At 42.3% G+C, this 22,961-nt stretch overlaps 1 pseudogene across 1 annotated transcript; it reads left to right on the forward strand.

Moving 5' to 3' along the window:
- The first annotated feature begins 334 nt into the window (after positions 1–334).
- LOC145540912 (myosin-9 pseudogene) lies at positions 335–22,379 on the forward strand (annotated as a pseudogene). Its single transcript, XR_014078630.1, has 2 exons — positions 335–1,176; positions 12,854–22,379. The product of XR_014078630.1 is annotated as a myosin-9 pseudogene (transcript).
- Positions 22,380–22,961: the final 582 nt, after the last annotated feature.

Raw genomic sequence — 22,961 nt, forward strand, 5'->3', positions numbered from 1 at the left:
GCACTGTGATGTTGGAGAAGACTCTTGGGAGTCCCTTGGACTGCAAAGAGACCCAACCAGTCCATCCTAAAGGAGATCAATCCTGGGTGTTCATTGGAAGGACTGACGTTGAAGCTGAAACTCCAATACTTTGGCCACCTCATGCGAAGAGTTGACTCATTGGAAAAGACCCTAATGCTGGGTAGGATTGGGGGCAGGAGGAGAAGGGGACGACAGAGGATGAGATGGTTGGATGGCATCACCAACTCGATGGACATGGGTTTGGGTAGACTCCGGGAGTTGGTGATGGACAGGGAGGCCTGGCGTGCTGCAATTCATGGGGTTGCAAAGAGTCGGACACGACTGAGCGACTGAACTGTACTGTGTGTCTGTATTCTTGCCACCTCTTCTAATTAAAATTTTGGCATCTGGCCCCATCACTTCATGGAAAATAGATGGGGGAAACAATGGAAACAGTGAGAGACTATTTTCTTTGGTTCCAAAATCACTGCAGATGGTGAATGCAGCCATGAAATTAAAGACATTTGCTCCTTAGAAGAAAAGCTGTTATCAACCTAGACAGCATATTAAAAAGCATAGACATTACTATGCCAACAAAGGTCCATCTAGTCAAAGCTATGTTTTTTCCAGTAGTCATGTATGGATGTGAGAGTTAGACTATAAAGAAAGGTAAGTGCCAAGCAACTGATGCTTTTGAACTGTGGTGTTGAAGAAGACTCTTGAGTGTCCCTTGGACTCAGGAAGATCAAACCAGTCTATCCTAAAGGAAATCAGCCCTGAATATTCATTGGAAGGACTGACGCTGAAGCTGAAACTCCAATATTTTGGCTACCTGATGTGAAGTGCTGCTTCCTTGGAAAAAACCCTGATGCTGGGAAAGATTGGAGGCATGAGGAAAAGGGGATGACAGAGGATGAAATCACCACCTTGATGGACATGAGCTTGAGTAAACTCCAGGAATTAGTAACGGACAGAAAATCCTGGCGTGCTGCAATCCATGTGATTGCAAAGAGTTGGACATGACTGAGTGACTGAACTGAACTAAACTGAATGGGTGATGGGAGGAAGAGAGATGAAGAACTCAGGAAATCTTGCCAGGTGTTTCACTTAAGCAGTTGCATAAATAGAGATGCTATTTAACAAAACTGATACAGAGGAGAAGAAGCTAGATTGAAGGTAAGGGATGAGGGTTAACAACTTTCAGCTTGTGAGTGGTGTTTGAGATTCTCTGTGTTTGTGGGATATATGAGTGTATATGTGTGTGTATGAGTACTGCCCACATGCAGATGGAAGATTAGCAGTCACAGAAAGGTCTCTAGGTTTCAGAGACATATGTGAGTTTTCTTAAGCTTAGGGTGGCATGGGTGAAGGTAACAAGAGTGCAAAAGATGGGAAAAAATGCTAAAAGTGGAATGGGGGAAACTAGTACTTAAAGCAGAGGAAGAGGGGTTGATAATGTCTGTGAAAAAGAATCAGAGGAAAATTTTCTCAGGGAAAGCCCAAGGGAAAGTAGCAAAAGAAAACCGAGGAGAATGTTTAAGATAGCTGTAATCAGAATTCCCATCAATGCTATAAGGAAATCCAGAAAGAATTTACAAGTTGTTCTTAATTTTAACAGTTCATAACCACTGATGACCCTGGCAACAGTCAGAGGTTGTGATAAAAGACTGACCCCAGTAGGTAAAGGTCTTGACTGTGTTTTGGGGCATAGGTAGGGAGGTAGGAAGAGAAGGTACAGGCTGAGTGGAAGTAGCAAGGACTGACTAATAAAATATATGAAGAGAACAGAGCTGGTGGAGCAGCATACAAGGTCAAATTGATTTGATTTTAAAATTTTTGAGTGTATCAGAAGGCTGAGGAGTCTCAGGCAGAGAAGGACAGATTCAGTTATCGAAAACCAGTTAATAATGAACAGAGCAAGATTCCAGCACCATTTACAACAGCCAAAGCACAGAAGCAACATAAATGTCCATAAACCAATAAATGGATAAAGAAGATATGGTAAATATATAAAATCGAATATTAATCAGCCTAGAAAAGATTGAAATAATGCCATGTGTGGCAACATGGATAGACCTAGAGATTATCATATTATTGACGGCTTTCAGTGAATGATGGCCAGATTCGTAAACTCCAAAGAAGATTTAGCTTTGGGACCAGGGACCAGGCTTGATCACTCAAGAGCTTTTGTGTAGCAGAGTTTTTTTAAAGTGAAAAAGGGACAGAGAAAGCTTCTGACATAGACATCAGAGTGGGGACAGAGAGTGTCCCCCTCGCCAGTCTATGCAAGGTAGTTATATACTTTTTAATTGGTTATTACAATAAATCAAAAGAATGTCTCATGGTTGTAAAGATCTTAATAGACCCACTCCCATAATATACATTTTAAAATAACGTGATTGGTCAGAAGGTCCTCAAGAAGGAGAAACATGTCCTCAAGCAGGATACACTGTTGTTATATAATCCTTACTGAGATTAAGGAATGTAGAGGAAAAAAAAAATTGTCCTTTCCTCCTCCTTGAGAATTCCAGATCCCTATCTCCTCCTTAAGAGGCCCAGAAACCTTTCTCCTCCTCCTCCTCCTGGGGGACCCTGGACTTCTTATCAGCCTGCCTAGGAATTGACTCTCTCACTATGTGAAGTAAGTCAGAGAAAAACAAACATCTTGCAATATCACTTATGTGTAGTCAGAGAAAGACAAATATCATATGATATCACTTACATGTATCATATGGCACAAATGAACTTACTTCCAAAAAAAAATAAAAATTAGACTCACATAGAAAACAAACTTATGGTTACCAAAAGAGGGAGGGAGGGTGGGATAAATTAAGAGTTTGGGATTAGCATCCACTTACAACTACATATGTTGTGTTTCAGTTGCTCAGTTTTTTCTGATTCTTTGTGACCCCATGGACGGCAGCATGCCAAGCTTCCCTGTCCTCCATCATCTCCCTGAGATCACACAAACTCACATCCATTGAGTCGGTGATACCATGTAACCATCTCATCCTCTGTTGTCCCCTTCTTCTCCTGCTATCAATCTTTCCCAGCATCAGGGTCTTTTCTAATGATTTGGCTCTTTGCGTCAGGTGGCCAAAGTATTGGAGCTTCAACTTTGTCATCAGTCCTTCCAGTGAATATTCAGGATTGATTTCCTTTAGGATTGACTGGTTGGGTCTCCTTGTATTTCAAGGGACTCTCAAGAGTCTTCTCCAACACCACAGTTCAAAAGCATCAATTCTTCAGTGCTCAATTTTGTTTATGGTCCAACTCTCACATCCATACATGACTACTGGAAAAACCATAGCTTTGACTAGATGGACCTTCATTGGCAAAGTAATATCTCTGCTTTTTAATATGCTGTCTAAATTTGTTATAACTTTTCTTCCAATGAGTAAACGTGTTTTAATTTCATGGCTTCAGTCACCATCTGTAGAGATTTTGCAGCCCACGAAAATAAAGTCTCTCACTGTTTCCATTGTTTCCCATCTATTTGCCATGAAGTGATGGGACTAGATACTATGATCTTCGTTTTTTGAATGTTGAATTTTAAGCCAACTTTTTCACTCTTCTCTTTCACTTTCATAAAGAGGCTCGTTAGTTCCTATTCACTCTCTGCTGTAAGGTGGTGTCATCCGCATATCTGAGGTTATTGATACTTCTCCAAACAATATAGATAAACAACAAAGACTTACTATATAGCATGGGGAACTACGCTCAATATCTTATAATAACCTACAAAGGAACAGAATATGAAAAAGAATGTATATATGAAAAATGAATATGAAAAAGAATGTATATGTATGCACATATATATGTATATAACTGAATCACTATGCTGTATATTTGAAACTAATACAACATTGTAAATTTCAACTCAAAAAAAGAAAAAGGAAAAGCAACATGTTTCCAAAATAGATATGAAGAGGTGTTGCTAGTATATTGTTTGCCAGTTGTTTATTTTTTGTCTTGACTCTGTGAGTCAGGTATGTGCACATGGGCCCATCTTCTTAATTTCTTTATGACTCTTCTCCATTTGTAATAACAAAAGTTTGAATTACATGATCAATGAGGTTTAGTCTGGATCTTTGTGTGTGTGTGTGTGTGTGTGTGTGTGTGTGTATTTTATCTGAAGGATAACTGCTTTACAGAATTTTATTGTTTTCTGCCAAGTATCAACATGAATCAGCCATGCTGCTGCTGCTGTTGCTAAGTCGCTTCAGTCGTGTCCGACTCTGTGCGACCCCATTGATGGCAGCCCACCAGGCTCCCCAGTCCCTGGGATTCTCCAGGCAAGAATAATGGAGTGAGTTGCCATTTCCTTCTCCAGAATCAGCTATAGTAGTCTGGATATTAATAAAGGTACTTCTCTCAAAGCAGGCAAAATCATCACCAGTTTAGAGAACACTGTGCAACCTTTTTCCCTAATTGCTATTTATCCCAAGACCATTTCAGATGTTTCAGGTTGTTTTGATGGTGACATGAGATTCCACTGGGATCTTAATCAACAGTCTGAATTAGGAAGCACTGTCACCTTCTGAATCTTCATATTTATCATCTAGTGAACTCTTTCACCATTCCCCAGGAGACACATCCTGGAAATCATTTCTGTTGAACTTGAATAGAGAAGGCATTGCTTCAACAGATACCCATCCTGTTTAGAAAGGCATTGATATTCTAAAGCAAACAAGCATGGCCAGGGCATACTTAGTTGTTTTTTTTTTTTTTTTTTTTTGCAAGCGGACTTCACTTTCAATTTTCACTTTCATGCACTGGAGAAGGCAATGGCAACCCACTCCAGTGTTCTTGCCTGGAGAATCCCAGGGACGGGGGAGCCTGGTGGGCTGCTGTCTATGGGGTTGCACAGAGTCGGACATGACTGTAGTGACTTGGCAGCAGCAGCAGCATATGGCACCATGACTACATTACAAAAAATGAAGCAAAATGCTCTCTGTAAGCTTAACTACAGAATACAATGGACTGTGGGTAACTTCAGGTAATTAATGAGGAGGAAGCTAATTAGCACTGAGGGTTAGAGCAGGTGATGATTTCCTCCAACTGCCCTTGGCACCTGCTGACCACTATGTAGAGGCCCTTTCCTCCTCTATCATCTGAGAATCTGCAGTCTCAGATTTCCCCATTAAGAAAAAGAGACTGGACAAGCACCCACCACGTTAGATCACCTTTATCGAGACAATTGCCCTAGCATAGCTGCAGAAACTCTAATGACGTTGCTATTGCACCTGCTTTGCAGAGTAGATTCTATAATAAGCCAGAGAAAGCAATAGTATTACCAAAATGTGCACATTTTTTAATCCCCACAATTATTTTCTTGACTATCCCAGTTTGTTTTCAAGGGAGGTCTCGCAGTAAATGACATTGTGGTGCCTAAGTCCATCCTTAAACTCTACCACTCAATATAGCCACTTGAGTATAACCATCAGTGTGACAAGAGGCACGTTCCTTTAACTACTTTTTTGCTTTCAGAAAGGAGTACATTCATTTAAAATGAGTGAGTAGCTAAATTTAGATTTCAAAATGCTGAGAGTCCGTAGCATAGAAATAAATGTTTTGAGTAAAATCTTATAACAACTATGATAGAAGTCTCCATAGTCTGGTGTCATGAATATTTGTTGGGTTTTTAAAAAACACATCTCAAGTTAGCTTAAAGTAGAAAAAAGGAGTCATGTAGAAAATCAGAAAAGGAGAAGAGACATAGGAGTCAGGGATGGGAATTGAATCATGACTCTTTCTGTTTCCTTTTTTCTGATCCTTTCCTCAAGAGGGTTCACTCTTTATCATTCACTTAATCCATGAAGATGGGATCCTGGCTTTCAGCTCACCCAGTCTCACATCTTGCCAGGTTTATCTCACCATTTGTTTGAAAACAAAAAATAATCTAGTAACAGTAGTCTAGTATAAACACTGCCTGCAATGGTTCCCCTACTGATTCCTTGGAAGAATCCTCCTGCTCAGTATTTGAGGCAACTGTTGTTGTTTAGCCACTCAGTCATGTCCAACTCTTTGCAATACTATGGACTGCAGCCTGCCAGGCTCCTCTGTCTATGGAATTTTTCAGGCAAGAATAATGGAGCGGGTTGCCATTTCCTTCTTCAGGTGATAGCCCCAACCCAGAGATCAAACCCATGTCTCCTGCATTGACGGGTGGATTCTTTACTACTGAGTGACCTGAGAAGCCACTTGATGTAATAATGCCTGGTTATTCAGGAGACCCCTGAATCCTAGTCCTCATAGTACCAACCAGGTGGAGTGTTCCAAATGGGAAAAGGGTGTAAGGGGGAAAAGCATCCACAAGTATCAAATGCATATGATTAGGGCAGAAAAGAGGGAAAGAGTGATTTTACTTGGTTAGCTGGGGCATACATGACATATTAGATGGTGCCTCTGTTGATCCTTGAAAGACAAATATGTGATCACAAAGACAGAGCAGGCTGAGGAGGAGGGAGCCCTCCAAATGAGTATACTATCCAAAGCAATCTATAGATTCAATGCAATCCCTATCAAGCTACCAATGCTATTTTTCAGAGAACTAGAACACATAATTTCAAAATTTATATGGAAATACAAAAAACCTCAAATAGCCAAAGCAATCTTGAGAAAGAAGAATGGAACTGGAGGAATCAACCTACCTGACTTCAGAATATATTACAAAGCTACAGTCATCAAGACAGTATGGTACTGGCACAAAGATAGAAATATAGATCAATGGAACAAAATAGAAAGCCCAGAGATAAGTCCAAACACCTATAGACACCTTATATTTGACAAAGGAGGTAAGAATATACAATGGATAAAAGACAATCTCTTTAATAAGTGGTGCTGGGAAAATTGGTCAACCACTTGTAAAAGAATGAAACTAGAACACTTGCTAACACCATACACAAAAATAAACTCAAAATGGATTAAAGATCTAAATGTAAGACCAGAAACTATAAAACTCCTAGAGGAAAACATAGGCAAAACACTCTCTGACGTAAATCATAGCAGGATCCTCTGTGACCCACCTCCTAGAGTAACAGAAATAAAAGCAAAAATAAACAAATGGGACTTAATTAAACTTAAAAGTTTCTGCACAACAAAGGAAACTATAAGCAAGGTTAAAAGACAGCCTCCAGAATGGGAGAAAATAATAGCAAATGAAGCAACTGACAAAGAATTAATCTCAAAAATGTATAAGCAACTCCTGCAGCTCAATTCCAGAAAAATAAATGACCCAGTCAAAAAATGGGCCAAAGAACTAAACAGACATTCCTCCAAAGAATACATACAGATGGCTAACAAACACATGAAAAGATATTCAACATCACTCATTATCAGAGAAATCCAAATCAAAACCGCAGTGAGGTACCATCTCACACCAGTCAGAAAGGCTGTTATCAAAAAGTCTACAAACAATAAATGCTGGAGAAGGTGTGGAGAAAAGAAACCCTCTTACACTGTTGGTGGAAATGCAAACTAGTACAGCCGCATGGAGAACAGTGTGGAGATTCCTTAAAAAACTGGAAATAAAACTGCCATATGACCCAGCAATCCCACTGCTGGGCATACACATGGAGGACACCAGAATTGAAAGAGACAAGTGTACCCCAATGTTCATCGCAGCATTGTTTATAATAGCCAGGACATGGAAGCAACCTAGATGTCCATCGGCAGATGAATGGATAGGAGAGCTGTGGTACATATACACAATGGAATATTACTCAGCCATTAAAAAGAATGCATTTGAATCAGTTCTAATGAGGTGGATGAAACTGGAGCCTATTATACAGAGTGAAGTAAGTCAGAAAGAAAAACGCCAATACAGTATACTAACACATATATATGGAATTTAGAATGATGGTAACAATGGCCCTATATGCAAGACAACAAAAGAGACACAGATATAAAGAACAGTTTTTTGGACTCTGTGGGAAAAGGCGAGGGTGGGATGATTTGAGAGGGTAGCACTGACACGTGTATATTATCATACGTGAAGCGGATCACCAGTCCAGGTTTGATGCACGATGACCCTGGGGGATAGGTTGGGGAGGGAGGTGGGAGGAGGGCTCTGGATGGGGAACACATGTGCACCCGTGGCTGATTCATGTCAATGTATGGCAAAAACCACTACAATATTGTAAAGTAATTAACCTCCAATTAAAATAAATTAATTAATTTTTAAAAATACTGCAGGCATGCACCTTTTTGGGGAATGCACTTAGTTTGGCAGAAGTTTTGATAGGTGAGGTACGGGCTCATCATAACCCAGACTGGAAAAAAAATCAGCAGCTTTCCCTGGGGCCCTAGGATGCTGTGCTTAAGAATTTTGAATTAATCCCATGTGCAATAGAAAGCCCTTGAAGGATTTTAGGAAGGTTTTCCTTTATAAAAGGATTCCCAGGTGGCTCAGTGGTAAAGAATTCACCTACCATTGCAGAAGATGAAGGTTTGATCCCTGTGTTGGGAAGATCCTCTGGCGAATGAAATGGCTCCCCACTCCAGTATTCTTGCTTCAAAAATCCCATGAACAGAGGAGCCTGGCAGGCTAAAGTCCATGGAGTCACAAAGAGTTGAACATGACTGAATGAGTTAGAATGCATGCAACTTTAAAATTTTATACTCCAGCAACTTCACTGGCAATGAAGTGGGACCAGACATAAGGAAGAAGCAACAGAGACACAGAAACAGAATAGAAGGCTTTTGAAATTCAATTTCATCATCAACCTTTATTTTTTTAATTAATTTTTATTGGAGTATAGTTACTTTACAATGCTGTATTAGTTTCTACTATACAGCAAAGTGAATATATATATTCCCTCTTTTGGGATATCTTCCCCATCTAGGTCATCACAGAATACTATGTAGAATTTCATGAGCTATACAGCAGGATCTCAATAGTTATCTATTTCATACATAGTATCAATAGCGTACATATGTCAATCCCGATCATCCAATTCAACCCATCAGTCCCTTTCTCCCTTTGGTGTCATGTTTGTTCTCTACATCTCTGTCTCTATTTCTACTTTGCAAATAAGATCAACTATACCATTTTCCCAGATTCCACATATATGTATGCATTAATATATGATGTTTTTTTTTTTTTTTTTTCTTTCTGACTTACTTCACTCTGTATGACAGACTCTGGGTCCATCCACATCTATACAAATGATCCAACTTTGTTCCTTTTTATGGCTTAGTAATACTTTTTAAACAAAAATGTAATGGGATTAATGCAAAATGTATTTCATTCTACAAGTTCTTTCAGTTGGACCATTGTGAATCATTCAGAAATACTTGAGTAGCTTAAGTGGTTTAGATTTATTTTTTTTTCTGCTGTAATTACTTTCTTATTAGGTGCTTCAATGATTATGACTCTATCGATGCCTTAAAAATTAAAACATCATCAGCAGGCATTGTAGAGTTAAGAATATAGTGAATTCATTCTGTGATGTACATCCCACGTAAGTGTGTTTGATTACAGCCTCACTCAGGATAAAACTTGGATGTTTAAGAAAGTACCATTTGTTTCACCTTCTCTGTCTCATGGGGATTAGACAGCATAATAAGAGGGGGAAAAAAGTAAAGGAAAAATAGATAAAATTGCTGGCCAATATACATTTATAATTCAGACTACAGAAGATTTATTCTGCTCTTTAGAGGAAAAATAATTAGTAGCTTTGGTTTTATATTTACAAAATTATGTCATATAATATTTAGCTTGCTGAATTTATATTGTCTTTGTAACTAATAATTTAAGTATGGTTGCCATCAGATATTCCATTAACACCATAGTCAATACAGTCATAACATCTGTTTTATAGATTCTTTAAATTTCTACTATGCTATGTTATTTCTCGTATCACTAACAATATGATAATTATTAATATGATTAAGAGGACTAGCCGAGGAGTCAAAATGTGCTGCCATTTCCCAGTTATTCTCATGATTTGCTGTGTGATTTTTTAGTAATCTCACCACTTGTGTCATTTTCTATCCAAATAAGAAGCAATCTACATAGGTTAACTCTAGTCTCTTGTAGTCAGGAAATTCTCAAATTTGTACCATGGTGTTTCTGGAGGACATGTGATATTTCTAGAGACTGAAATCAAATGTTGGCTCTTGCCAGACAAAGAAAAACAAACCATCTTCCCAGAAACCTATTTTGTTTAAAAACAGCCTCATTCCAGATAAGGGTATTAATAGAGTTATTTATAAGTAAAGGTCAGTCCCTGTGCTATTCCCTCCAAACTACCAGCTGTTACTGTATTATGATGCTTAGCTTTCTTTTATTATTATTATCATTGTCTCTAAATTATACCTCTGTTTCCATTGTCTGTTGAAGAACCACCTCTTAAAATGATACTATGTACATTTTCATTGACAAAATCAATGGATGACCTTGTAGCAACATCCCCTGTGTCACAAATTATTCTCCAGGCACAAATGTAGATTTACAGATTAGGAGAGGGAATCTAGATTCTCAACCAGTACTTTCTTATGGTATTTAGGGCTAATTTCCAACATAATGTCAGGTAAAGTCATTATCATTAAAAAAAAAAAAATAGAAAGCTCAACATCCTTAAGCCAAATAGATAGCTGAATTGGAGAACAGGTAAATATTCTATCCTTTCCTACATTCTTCTCAGATAAATATCCCATCCCCTTCCCATCTACAGAATCTACAGAATCAATATTTATTTGTTGTTAATTGAAAATGATTTCTAATTTGTCCCATTGTGTGACTTCTCTATAAAGCTCAAATTTAACCTTCATCCACCATACAGCCCTTCCAGAGTCATCTTTCTGAGGTTTAAACTGGCCAGATCCAATATCACTTATAAACAATAATTGTAAGTTGAAATACAATACATTTTATGTTTTACCCTTTCATTAATCTTGACATGTTTATTAATCCAGAAAATTTATTAAACACAGCAAAGTCTTATTTTGTAGATGTACATTTTTAAAAAAAGACACCCCGAGGCACTGTTGTTAAAAGGAAAAATTAGAACAATCTCTCTGAAAGACTTGGCAATAGGCTTCATGTTTTAAAGTAAACATATGTGACCCAGTAAAATTTCTTCTTTAAAAAACAAAACTTTAGTTAGAATGTATCCTTCATACAAATACATTTATATATATATATATATATATATATATATTATTGTATATATGTGTATATACATGTATATATATATGTATATATACACATCAGATATATATATTTATATACAGGTACAAGTACAGGTAGAAGAAATATAGATACAAAAACAACTTAAATAACCAGAATAGGCTGTTGATTAAACATATTGAGATGAATTATTAGGTTTGCATGTGCTAATTAGGAAACTTCTCTAGGATAAAACCCAGACACAGAGTAGAATGCACTCTCTTTTTCTGAATACATAAATGTATGTGTGGACTCACTTCAATATTTCTAATGCAAGAGTTGACTCTGAGGAGTGGTACTAGAAGACAAGAGGGATAGACAGGATGAGAGGAATGTTTATATTGTCTATACTTTTGCTCAGTTCATATTTTTGCCACATCAAAGTAATACTTTAATCCCGTAAAGAAGCAAGGCTCATTAAAATAAAAACAAGATGAGAATCAAAGTGGAGCATGTCTTTTACTTCACTACAGTGTCATTTTTATAATTCTTATAATCTCAAACTAAACTATAGATTTTATAGCAGTTTCAGAACCTAACAGGCATTTTCTCTTCTATTTGCTTGAAATATTCTTTATTCATTCACCTTCCTGCCAATAAACCTCTTGTATTTCAGAACCCAGTGCAATCTTTGGCTCTTTTATGTGTATTTTTCTGTTCACTATGTGGTTGATGCTATAGGTTGCTTGTCCATCCCCTTCCTAGGGACCTTCTGCTACTTCAGAGAAGGCAAAGTTAAAATTGAATTTCCCAGGCTCCTTTTGTAGATGTTCCTTGATGCTAAGTAGGTTCTGCTACCCAGAAGCCCTTGTAGGGAGTTGTAAGGTTTTTCTGCACCAGTGTTGCAATATTTCAACATCCATTCTCTTTTCTCTGGGTGCCCCAAAGACATTGAGGGAGGGCCTTCCCTGGTGGTCCAGTAGTTGAGTAGCCACCTTCCAATGCAGGGATGCAAATTTGATCCCTGATCAGGGAACCAAGATACCACATACATGGGGCAACTAAGCTGACACACCACAATGAGAAAGCCACTAGAGAATCGCACATGCCAAAATGAACAGCCTGCACTTCGCAATGAAGACCCAGCACAGCCAAAAAAAAAAGAGAGAGAGAGAGAGACTGAGATCCAGTGATAATGATGATGATCAGAGTTTCCTGACTTAACCCTTTTAATTCCAGAATCATACTTTCTATAATCTGTTTTTGGACTCAGTAATTTGACATATTCATAGTGGTAGCTCCCCTCCTGTGTCAGTCCTATACCATCAGGGAAGTCATTCCTGAAAGGTAGGCTATGTGCAAAAATAAAGAAGATTTAATAAACGTAACATTCAGTGAAAGTTCTCAGAAATGAGTAAACATTGTGTAATTCCATTATAAAATATTCAAAATAGATGAAACTATCCTATTGAAATCAGAATAGTGGCTAACTTCCGATTGGGTAGAGCATGTCTGGGTAGGTCATAAGTGAAACCACTGAAGTTTTATTAATATTCTCCTTTTTTTTTAACTTGGCTGGATATATCATTTGTTTAGTAACTAAATTCAATGAATTGTTCATTGACAGTTTAGGTATTTTAGACTTGTTAAGTTATAATACCATTAAAAAAAGTTTACTTAAAACCATACTTTAATGAAAATCACTTTTGTATTTACTTGTCATGAATTTTATTTTTTCAGTCATGTCCGACTCTTTGCAACCCCATGGACTGCCATGACTTTTATAATGGACTTAACTGTGTTTCCTGAAAAAAAATATACTGAAGTCCTAATCCTGGATGCCTGTAAATGAGACCTTATTTGGAAATGAAGTCTTTGTGAATGTAGTCCAGTTAAGTAAAATGTGATCATACTGAGTGAGAGGTATATTTCTATTGTGTAAGTTGCCATACCTCCTTTTTCACTTCTTGTTTTACTTATTTAAGACTTTGATCTTTCTTTGTCTAGCTAAAAATTTGTTAATTTATCTTTTTAAAAATCAGTTCTTCATTTTATTGATTTTTTATCTATCTTATTGTTTTTCTGGTCAATATTTCATTTATTTCTACCCTGATCTGTTATTTCTTTCCTTCTCTAAATTTAGGCTTTCTTTGTCCTTCTCTTTCAGTTCCTTGAGTTGTAAAATGAGGTTGTTTATTTGAGATCTTTCTTTTTTCTTGTGTAGACATATATTGCTACAAATTTCCCTCTTAGATTTGCTTTTTATGCAGTTTTGATATGTTGTATTCATCTTTTTCAAGACTGTTTTTCTTTTTGATTTCTTTGTTGACCCATTAATTATTCAAGAGTTTGACATTTAATTTCCAAATATTTATTAATTGTCCACTTTTCCTCTTGTTATTGATTCTAGTTTTCCTCTTGTTATTGATGTTTAATTTCACACCATTGTGGTTAGAAAAATATGTTTGTATAATTTCAATCTTCTTAGCTTCACTAACATTTATTTTGTGATCTAACACATATGTTCTATTCTGGAGAATGTTTCTCTAGGAAATATATTCTACTTGCTATTGGAAGGAATGTTCTATAAATGCCTGTACTTATTTTAGAACTGAAGCACAGTTTCAGTCCAATGTTTCCTTATTGAGTTTTTGTCTAGGATTTATCTATCGTTTAAAGTGGGGTATTAAAGTCTCCTACCATTATTGGAGTATTGTCTAGTTCTTTCTGCATAAATTTTAGTATTTGCTTGATATATGCACATGATCTGATGTTGGGTGCATGTATATTTTTGATTGTTATTTTCTCTTCCTGGATTGATCCCTTCTATCATTATACAAATATCTTGTTTCTTGCTATAGCTTTTGAATTAAAGTATATTTTGTCTGATATATTTTTATCCCTCCCTTTCTTTGGATTTCTACTTGCATGGAATATCTTTTTCCATCAAGTCACTTGAACCCATGGATATTAAATGCTAAAATGAGCCTCTTGTAGGCAACTGGGTCTAGCTTTTTCATCTATTCAGTCACTCTATGTCTTTTGATTGTAAAATTTAAACCATTTACTTTTTTTTTTACAATTGAAGCAATCATGAATAAGTAAGGAAGTCAGCAAGAGAGAAAAAATGGAACAGTAGAACTACAAAAGAGCCAGAAAACAACTGACATTTGATGTCTCTCTGTATTCAATTCACTATGTTTAAACAAAAACTTCTGTCACTGTTTACTTACTTATAAAAGTATGTTCCAATATTTTTTTATTTTTTAGATTTTAGACTAATTCAAAAATATATTACTGTTTCAAAATAATTAAAATTAATTGAGGAAATCTATAAGTCATGCTATTTCATGACATAATGAAAAAAAGTTTGCCAACTTAATGAATTATTAATACATTTTTATGTTGGTTGTGAATAATAAAGTCATTTTTACTACTGCTATTAATATTATCCACATAATCTTTATGTACAGTTCTATTCATTCATCTAATGTAAATATTAATTTGTTTTTCATTGCCTACTCTGTGTTAAGAAAATCTAGCATTCTGAACTTTTCAACAAGCCCAAGCTAGTTTATTTAGCAAAATGGTCAACAGAGAGTGAAGAGTCAGCTCTTAACTTTTGTTTAATTTAAAAACTGATAACTTTTTTGTGTGCACATTTATTCTGAAAAGTCTGATAGTATCTTTTGAAAGACTTTAGAAATAATTGAAATGCAGAAGACTGAAGTTATGTCACTGTTTCTGCCAGTAGCTTTCTCTGAGTTTGAATTTGTAAGTGCAATTGTATAAATGACTTCTAAATGTCATATGACTCTGTATTCTAAGATTTTTGTACCATGATAATATTTTCTGTATATAGGAAAACATTAAAACCTTCTGAACTTCACTAATGAATAATTGTAGTATGATTTCATTGATATCTAGTTTTATGTTTAGTAACATAATGAAGTATAAAATTGACAAGATAATATAAAGTACAGAATGACCAATATGTTAACATCATCCTTGGCTATGATACAGCCAAACAATAAAAAAATAGTTATTAAACATCTTAAAAATAGTTATTAAACATGTTATTAAACAGCCTATAGTAAACATAGGCTGTCATGCAGTGTTCATGCATTTCTTGGCATTGATGAACATATTGATCTTTAGTATCATTTCAATGTTTTTGGATATCTCAGTCCTGCTCAGAAGATACTACATGGAAATCATGTAGAAGTCAACACCATTTCATTGCTCCTTTTGAAATACAGCATTGGAGTATGCAGTGAGAGGTCTAAGACATCATTAAAATGGGTGTCTTTCTCTCTCAGCATAACTACTGACTGTGTTTTTTTGCTTAGTACAAGTGGAAAAAATAAGGACACTGGATTAGGAGAACCAATATTCTTAGGCAGATGTTTGGGCTAGTTTACATTATTTAGACCAGAATGAAGCGGCTAATAAATAACTCTGTAGATCTTCTCTATGAAGTTTCCAGATACATGATGGATTTCTAAGGAAGGTCTAAATAATTAAAATGTTAAGCATGAAAGAAAAATCTAGCTTGCATAGGACTTATCTGTTATCATGGAAGATACATTAGACTAAGATACAAGTGATTAAGTTCTGTCAATCTGTCCACTTTAGTAATACAAAAGCATAACGATAGTGTGGCAACAAATAAGTGAGTTGTCTCTATGGAATATCATTTTCACTTCTGTGAAATGAAATAATCAGCACTTGCCCGTTGAGAATAGTCATTGAAACTCTTTTGAAGTAATATTTTTTGCATACCAATATAGTTTTATGAAAGTTTATAACACAGTTGAATGAGAAAATGCAAGGTATTATAAAGAAAAAATAAAAATTACTCATAATGCACTCAAAGATAACTATTTTGAGTATTTAATCTCTAAATTTATGTTAATGCATATGGATATGTTATTCTGTTACCAAATTATATTGCACTAATCAATATTCTTTTTAACTGAACAATACTAGGAACACTATTTGAGGTCAAAAAACTTATTTCTAAAATATTTTTATTGGTTCCTGGGCAGGGCACTGAAGGCTGAGTGAGGCTCACCTGTAGCAGCTCCAGCCTCGCACGCTCGCCCCACCCTGCCATTGCCCAAGCACTTGAGGAAGCCCTTTCGGGAGAAGCAGCACCTGTTCCCCGGGGTAGATTCAGGTTCATGTCCTGGCTGTGAGTCACCATGGCGCAGCAAGCTGCTGATAAGTATCTCTATGTGGATAAAAACTTCATCAATAACCCCCTGGCCCAGACCAACTGGGCAGCCAAGAAGCTGGTATGGGTGCCTTCTGACAACAGTGGCTTTGAGCTCACCAGCCTCAAGGAAGAGATGGGTGAGGAGGCCATTGTGGAGCTGTTGGAGAACAGGAAGAAGGTGAAGGTGAACAAGGTTGATATCCAGAAGATGAATCCACTCAAGTTCTCCAACATGGAAGACATGGCAGAGCTCACATGCCTCAACGAAGCCTTGGTGCTGCACAACCTCCAGGAGCGCTACTACTCAGGGCTCATCTACACCTATTCAGGCCTATTTTGTGTGGTCATCAACCCTTATAAGAACTTGCCCATCTATTCCAAAGAGATCGTGGAAATGTACAAGAGCAAGAAGAGGCATGAGATGCCCCCCTACATTTACATTATCACAAACACCACCTATAGGAGTATGATGCAAGACCAAGAGGATCAGTCCATTTTGTGCACGGGTGAGTCTGGAGCTGGCAAGACGGAGAACACCAAGAAAGTCATTCAGTACCTGGCTCATATGGCCTCATCACACAAGCGCAAGAAGGACCAGGGTGAGCTGGAGCGGCAGCTGCTGCAGGCCAACCCCATCCTGGAGGCCTTCGGGAATGCCAAGACTGTCAAGAACGACAACTCCTCTCGATTTGGCAAGTTCATCCGCATCAACTTTGATGTCAATGGCTACATCGTGGGAGCCAACATTGAGACTTATCTCCTGGAGAAATCTCATGCCATCCGCCAAGCCAAGGAAGAGCGGACCTTCCACATCTTCTACTACCTGCCGTCTGGGGCTGGGGAGCACCTCCAGTCTGATCTCCTGCTGGAGTCATACAACAAATACCGCTTCCTGTCCAACAGGCATGTCACCATTCTCGGGCAACAAGACCAGGACATGTTCCAGGAGACCGTGGAGGCCTTTCAGATTATGGGCATCCCAGAGGAGGAGCAGATGGGCTTGCTGAGAGTCATCTCAGGGGTCCTCCAGCTCAGCAACATTGTCTTCAAGAAGGAGAGTAACAGCAACCAGGCCTCCATGCCCGACAACACAGCTGCCCAGAAAGTATCCCACCTGTTGGGTATCAATGTGACTGATTTCACCAGAGGAATCCTCACCCTGTGCATCAAGGTGGGACAGGATTATGTCCAGAAGGCGCAGACGAAGGAGCAGGCTGACTTTGCCATCGAGGCCTTGGCCAAGGCCACCTACGAGCTCATGTTCCGCTGGCTGGTCCTGCACATCAACAAGGCTCTGGACAAGACCAAGAGGCAGGGTGTCTCATTCATTGGGATCCTGGACATCGCTGGCTTCAAGATCTTTGATCTGAACTCCTTCAAGCAGCTTTGCATCAACTACACCAACGAGAAGCTGCATCAGCTCTTCAACCACACGATGTTCATCCTGGAGCAGGAGGAGTACCAGCACAAGGGCATCGAGTGGAACTTCACTGACTTTGGCCTCAACCTGCAGCCCTGCATCGACTTCATTGAGAAGCCAGCAGGCCCTCCTTGCATCCTGGCCCTGCTGGGTGAGGAGTGCTGTTTCCCCAAAGCCACAGACAAGAGTTTCGTAGAGAAGGTGATGCAGGAGCAGAGCACCCACCCCAAGTTCCAGAAGCCCAAGCAGCTGAAGGACAAGGCAGATTTCTGCATCATCCACTATGCTGGCAAGGTGGATTACAAAGACAATGAGTGGCTGATGAAGAACATGGACCTGCTGAACGATAACATCACCACACTGCTGCAGCAGTCCTCTGACAAGTTTGTCTCGGAGCTGTGGAAGGATGTGGACCACATCATCAGCCTGGACCAGGTGGCTGGCATGTTGGAGACAGCAATGCCCAGGGCCTTCAAGATGCGCAAGGGCATGTTCTGCATGGTGGGGCAGTTGTACAAGGAGCAGCTGGCCAAACTCATGGCCACGCTGAGGAACACCAACCCTAACTTCGCCCGCTGCATCATCCCCAACCACGAGAAGAAGGCCGGCAAGCTAGACCCCCATCTGGTGCTGGATCAGCTGCGTTGCAACAGGGTTCTCGAAAGCATCCAGATCTGTCGCCAGGGCTTCCCCAACTGTGTGGTCTTCCAGGAGTTCCGGCAGAGATATGAGATCCTGACTCCAAATTCCATTCCTAAGGGCTTCATGGATGGGAAGCAGGCATGTGTGCTCATGGTCAAAGCCCTGGAGCTCGGCAGCAACCTGTACCGCATTGGTCAGGTTAAGGTCTTCTTCCGGGCCTGCGTGCTGGCCCACCTGGAGGAAGAGCGGGACCTGAAGATGATGGATGTCATCATCAGCTTCCAGGCCTGCTGCAGGGGCTACCTGGCTAGGAAGGCCTTCGCCAAGTGGCAGCAGCAGCTGATGGCCATGAGGGTCCTGCAGAGGAACTGTGCTGCCTACCTCAAGCTGCGCAACTGGCAGTGGTGGTGGCTCTTCACCAAGGTCAAGCCGCTACAGGTGAGCCGGCAGGAGGAGGAGATGATGGCCAAGGAGGAGAAGCTGGTGAAGGTGTGGGAGAAGCAGCTGGTTGCTGAGAACAGGCTCTCAGAGATGGAGACCCTCCAGTCCCAGCTCATGGCTGAGAAGCTGCAGCTCCAAGAGCAGCTCCAGGTGGAAACAGAACTGTGTGCCGAGACCAAGGAGCTCTGCACCCGTCTGATGGCCACGAAGCAGGAGCTGGAAGAGATCTACCATGACCTGGAGGCTAGGGTGGAGGAGGAGGAGCGCTGCCAGCACCTGCAGGCTGAGAAGAAGAAGATGCAGCAGAACATCCAGGAGCTGGAGGAGCAGCTAGAGGAGGAAGAGAGTGCCCGGCAGAAGCTTCAACTGGAGAAGGTGACCACCGAGGCTAAGCTGAAGAAGCTGGAGGAGGACCAGATCATCATGGAGGACCAGAACTGCAAGTTGCCGAGAAGAAGAAGCTGCTGGAAGACAGAATAGCCGAGTTCACTACCAACCTCATGGAAGAGGAGGAGAAATAGAAGAGCCTCGCCAAACTCAAGAACAAGCATGAGGCGATGACCACCGACCTGGAGGAATGCCTGTGAAGAGAGGAGAAGCAGAGCCAGGAGCTGGAGAAGACCCACCCGAAGCTGGAAGGAGACTCCACCGACCTCAAAGACCAGATCGCTGAGCTGCAGGTTCAGATCTCCAAGCTCAAGATGCAGCTGACCAAAAAGGAGGAGGCGCTCCAGGCCGCCCTGGCCAGAGTGGAAGAAGAAACCACCCAGAAGAACATGGCCCTGAAGAACATCCGGGAGCTGTAATCTCAGATATCGGAACTCCAAGAATACCTGGAGTCTGAGTGTGCTGCTAGGAATAAAGCCAAAAAGCAGAAACGAGAACTCGGGGAAGAGCTGGAGGCTCTGAAAAGGGAGCTGGCGGACACTCTGGATTCCATGGCCACGCAGCAGGAGCTCAGGTCCAAACGTGAACAAGAAGTGAACATCCTGAAGAAGACCCTTGAGGAGGAGGCCAGGATCCATGAGGCCCAGATCCAGGACATGAGACAGAAGCACTCGCAGGCCATGGAGGAGCTGGCTGAGCAGCTGGAGCAGATGAAGCAGGTGAAAGCCAACCTCGAGAAGGCCAAACAGACCCTGGAGAATGAGCGAGGGGAGCTGGCCCATGAGGTAAAGGTGATGCAGCAGGGCAAGGCGGACACCGAGCACAAGTGCAAGAAGGTGGAGGCCCAACTGCAAAAGCTGCAGGTGAAGTTCACCGAGGGAGAGCGTGTGCGCACGGAGCTAGCCGACAAGGTCTCCAAGCTGCAGGTCAAGCTGGACAATGTGACGGGTCTTCTCACCCAGTCGGACAGCAAGTCTAGCAAGCTTACCAAGGATTTCTCCGCTCTGGAGTCACAGCTGCAGGACACGCAGGAGCTGCTGCAGGAGGAGAACCAGCAGAAGCTGAGTCTGAGCACCAAGCTGAAGCAGGTGGAGGATGAGAAGGACTCTCTCAAGGAGCAGCTGGAGGAGGAGGAGGAGGCCAAGCGGAACCTGGAGAAGCAGATCTCCACCCTCCACGCCCAAGTCACCAACATGAGGAAGAAGATGGATGACTGCGTGGAGTGCCTGGAGACGGCCGAGGAGGCCAAGAGGAAGCTGCAGAAGGACCTGGAGGGGCTGAGCCAGCACTATGAGGAGAAGGTGGCTGCCTACGAAAAGCTGGAGAAGAGCAAGACACGGCTGGAGCAGGAGCTGGACCACCTGCTCGTGGATCTTGACCACCAAGAGCAGAGCTTTCCAACCTAGAGAAGAAGCAGAAGTTCGACCAGCTCCTGGCTGAGGAGAAGACCATCTCCGCCAAGTATGCAGAGGAGTGTGACCGGGCGGAGGCAGAGGCCTGGAGAAGGAGACCAAGGCCCTCTCTCTGGCCTGGGTGCTGGAGGAGGCCATGGAGCAGAAGGCAGAGCTGGAGCGGCTCAACAAGCAGTTCTGCGCCAAAATGGAGGACCTCATGAGCTCCAAGGATGACGTGGACAAGAGCGTCCATGAGCTGGAGAAGTCCAAGTGAGCCCTGGAGCAGCAGGTGGAGGAGATGAAGACGCAGCTTGAGGAGCTGGAGGATGAGCTGCAGGCCACTGAGGACACCAAGCTGCGGCTGGAGGTCAACCTGCAGGCCATGAAGGCCCAGTTTGAGAGGGACCTGCAGGGCCGTGATGAACAGAGAGAGGAGAAGAAAAAGCAGCTGGTCAAACAGGTGTGGGAGATGGAGGCCGAGCTGGAGGATGAGAGGAAGCAGCGCTCGATAGCTGTGGCCGCTAGGAAGAAGTTGGAGATGGACTTGAAGGTCCTGGAGGCCCACATTTACTTGGCCAACAAGAACCGGGACAAAGCCATCAAGCAGCTGCGGAAGCTGCAGGCCCAGATGAAGGACTACATGCAGGAGCTGGATGACACTCACACCTCCCGCCAGGAGATCCTGGTGCAGGCCAAGGAGGACGAGAAGAAGCTGAAGAGCATGGAGGCTGAGAAGATCCAGCTGCAGGAGGAACTGGCAGCTGCTGAGCGTGCCAAGGGCCAGGCCCAGCAGGAACGGGACGAGCTGGTCAACGAGATAGCCAACAGCAGTGGCAAGAGTGCCCTGGCATTGGAGGAGAGGCTGTGGCTGTAGGCCTGCATCTCACAGCTGGAGGAGGAGCAGGGCAACATGGAGCTGGTGAACGACAGGCTGAAGAAGGCGAACCTGCAGATCGACCGGCTCAACACTGACCTGAACCTGGAGAGCAGCCACACCCAGAAGAACCAGAACACAAGGCAGCAGCTGGAGCGCCAGAACAAGGAGCTCAAGGTCAAGCTGCAGGAGATGGAGGGCACCGTCAAGTTCAAGTACAAGGCCTCCATCGCTGCCCTGGAGGCCAAGATCGCACAGCTGGAGGAGCAGCTGGACAACGAGACCAAGGAGCGCCAAGCAGCCTGCAAGCAGGTGCTTCGGGCTGAGAAGAAGCTGAAGGATGTGCTGCTGCAGGTGGATGATGAGCAGAGGAACGCCGAGCGGTACAAGGACCAGGCGGACAAGGCATCCACCCGCCTGAAGCAGCTCAAGCGGCAGCTGGAGGAGGAGGCCCAGGGAGCCAATGCCTCCCGCTGGAAACTACAGCGCGAGCTGGAGGATGCCACTGAGAGGGCGGATGCCATGAACCGCGAGTTCATCTCCCTCAAGAACAAGCTCAGGCGTGGGGACCTGCCATTCGTCTTGCCCCGCCGAATGGCCCGGAAAGGTGCCAGCGACTGCTCGGACGATGAGATGGATGGCAAAGCCGATGGGGCTGAGGCCAAAGCTACCGAGGCCAGAGCTGCCGAGTAACCGGCTCTTCTCCTGCTGCCCGGAGACAGACATCGGCAACACCGCCTCCCCATCCCAAGCCCCCACAGCACCCCCTCCTCCCTCTCAGAACTGCTGTGACTGTGACCCCGCCTCGTCCCCCCAGGCCGGGGAATTCAGGCCTCCCTCACCACCCCACCCATCCCCCAGGCCTCCCTGAGGGCGTTCGGCTTCCTCTGCTGCAGCACCCTCTGCTCCCCTCCCACCCCCACCCCGAATCTGATACCGAAGAGTCAGGGTCCTGGGCCCGGGCCCAGGAACAGAGCGACCAGCCGGATCTCCCGCTCTTTCGTCACAGAGCACAAGATGGTGAGGCGAGGAGGGCAGGAACAGGCCTCCGGGGATGGGCAAGAGGGTTTTCTATGAATCTATTTTTCTTCAGACTAAGGAGTTTCCCTAGCCCAACACCGCAGAAGAGTTGTCACCTCCCCCCTGCCTCTGCCACCAGCTCTTCCCTCTCCCTCCTTTGCTGCTGGCAATCACACTCGGTGAGCTCACACCATCTGCCCCACCGCCCCCCCTGCTCCTGTGGACTCTGGGTGGTCCAACATGAGCAGACCCAGGGGGTCCAACTCTGCAGGGCACAGGATCCTGGGGGTGGAGAGGGAAGGGCCTTCCTCCCCACCCTGCTGGGCAGCGCCATTGTCCCTTTCCTGCTTCTCAAATGTTTCAAGTGCAATGATGACCCCTTCCCTTCCTTGGCCCAGGGCAACCCATCCCTACCACAGTGGGGCTGTTGGGCCAAGCAGGCAGGACTAGGG

This window comes from Giraffa tippelskirchi, chromosome 3, assembly GCF_054371585.1.
Source record: "Giraffa tippelskirchi isolate mGirTip1 chromosome 3, T2T-mGirTip1v1.2.pri, whole genome shotgun sequence".
Classification (NCBI taxonomy): Eukaryota; Metazoa; Chordata; class Mammalia; order Artiodactyla; family Giraffidae; genus Giraffa; species Giraffa tippelskirchi.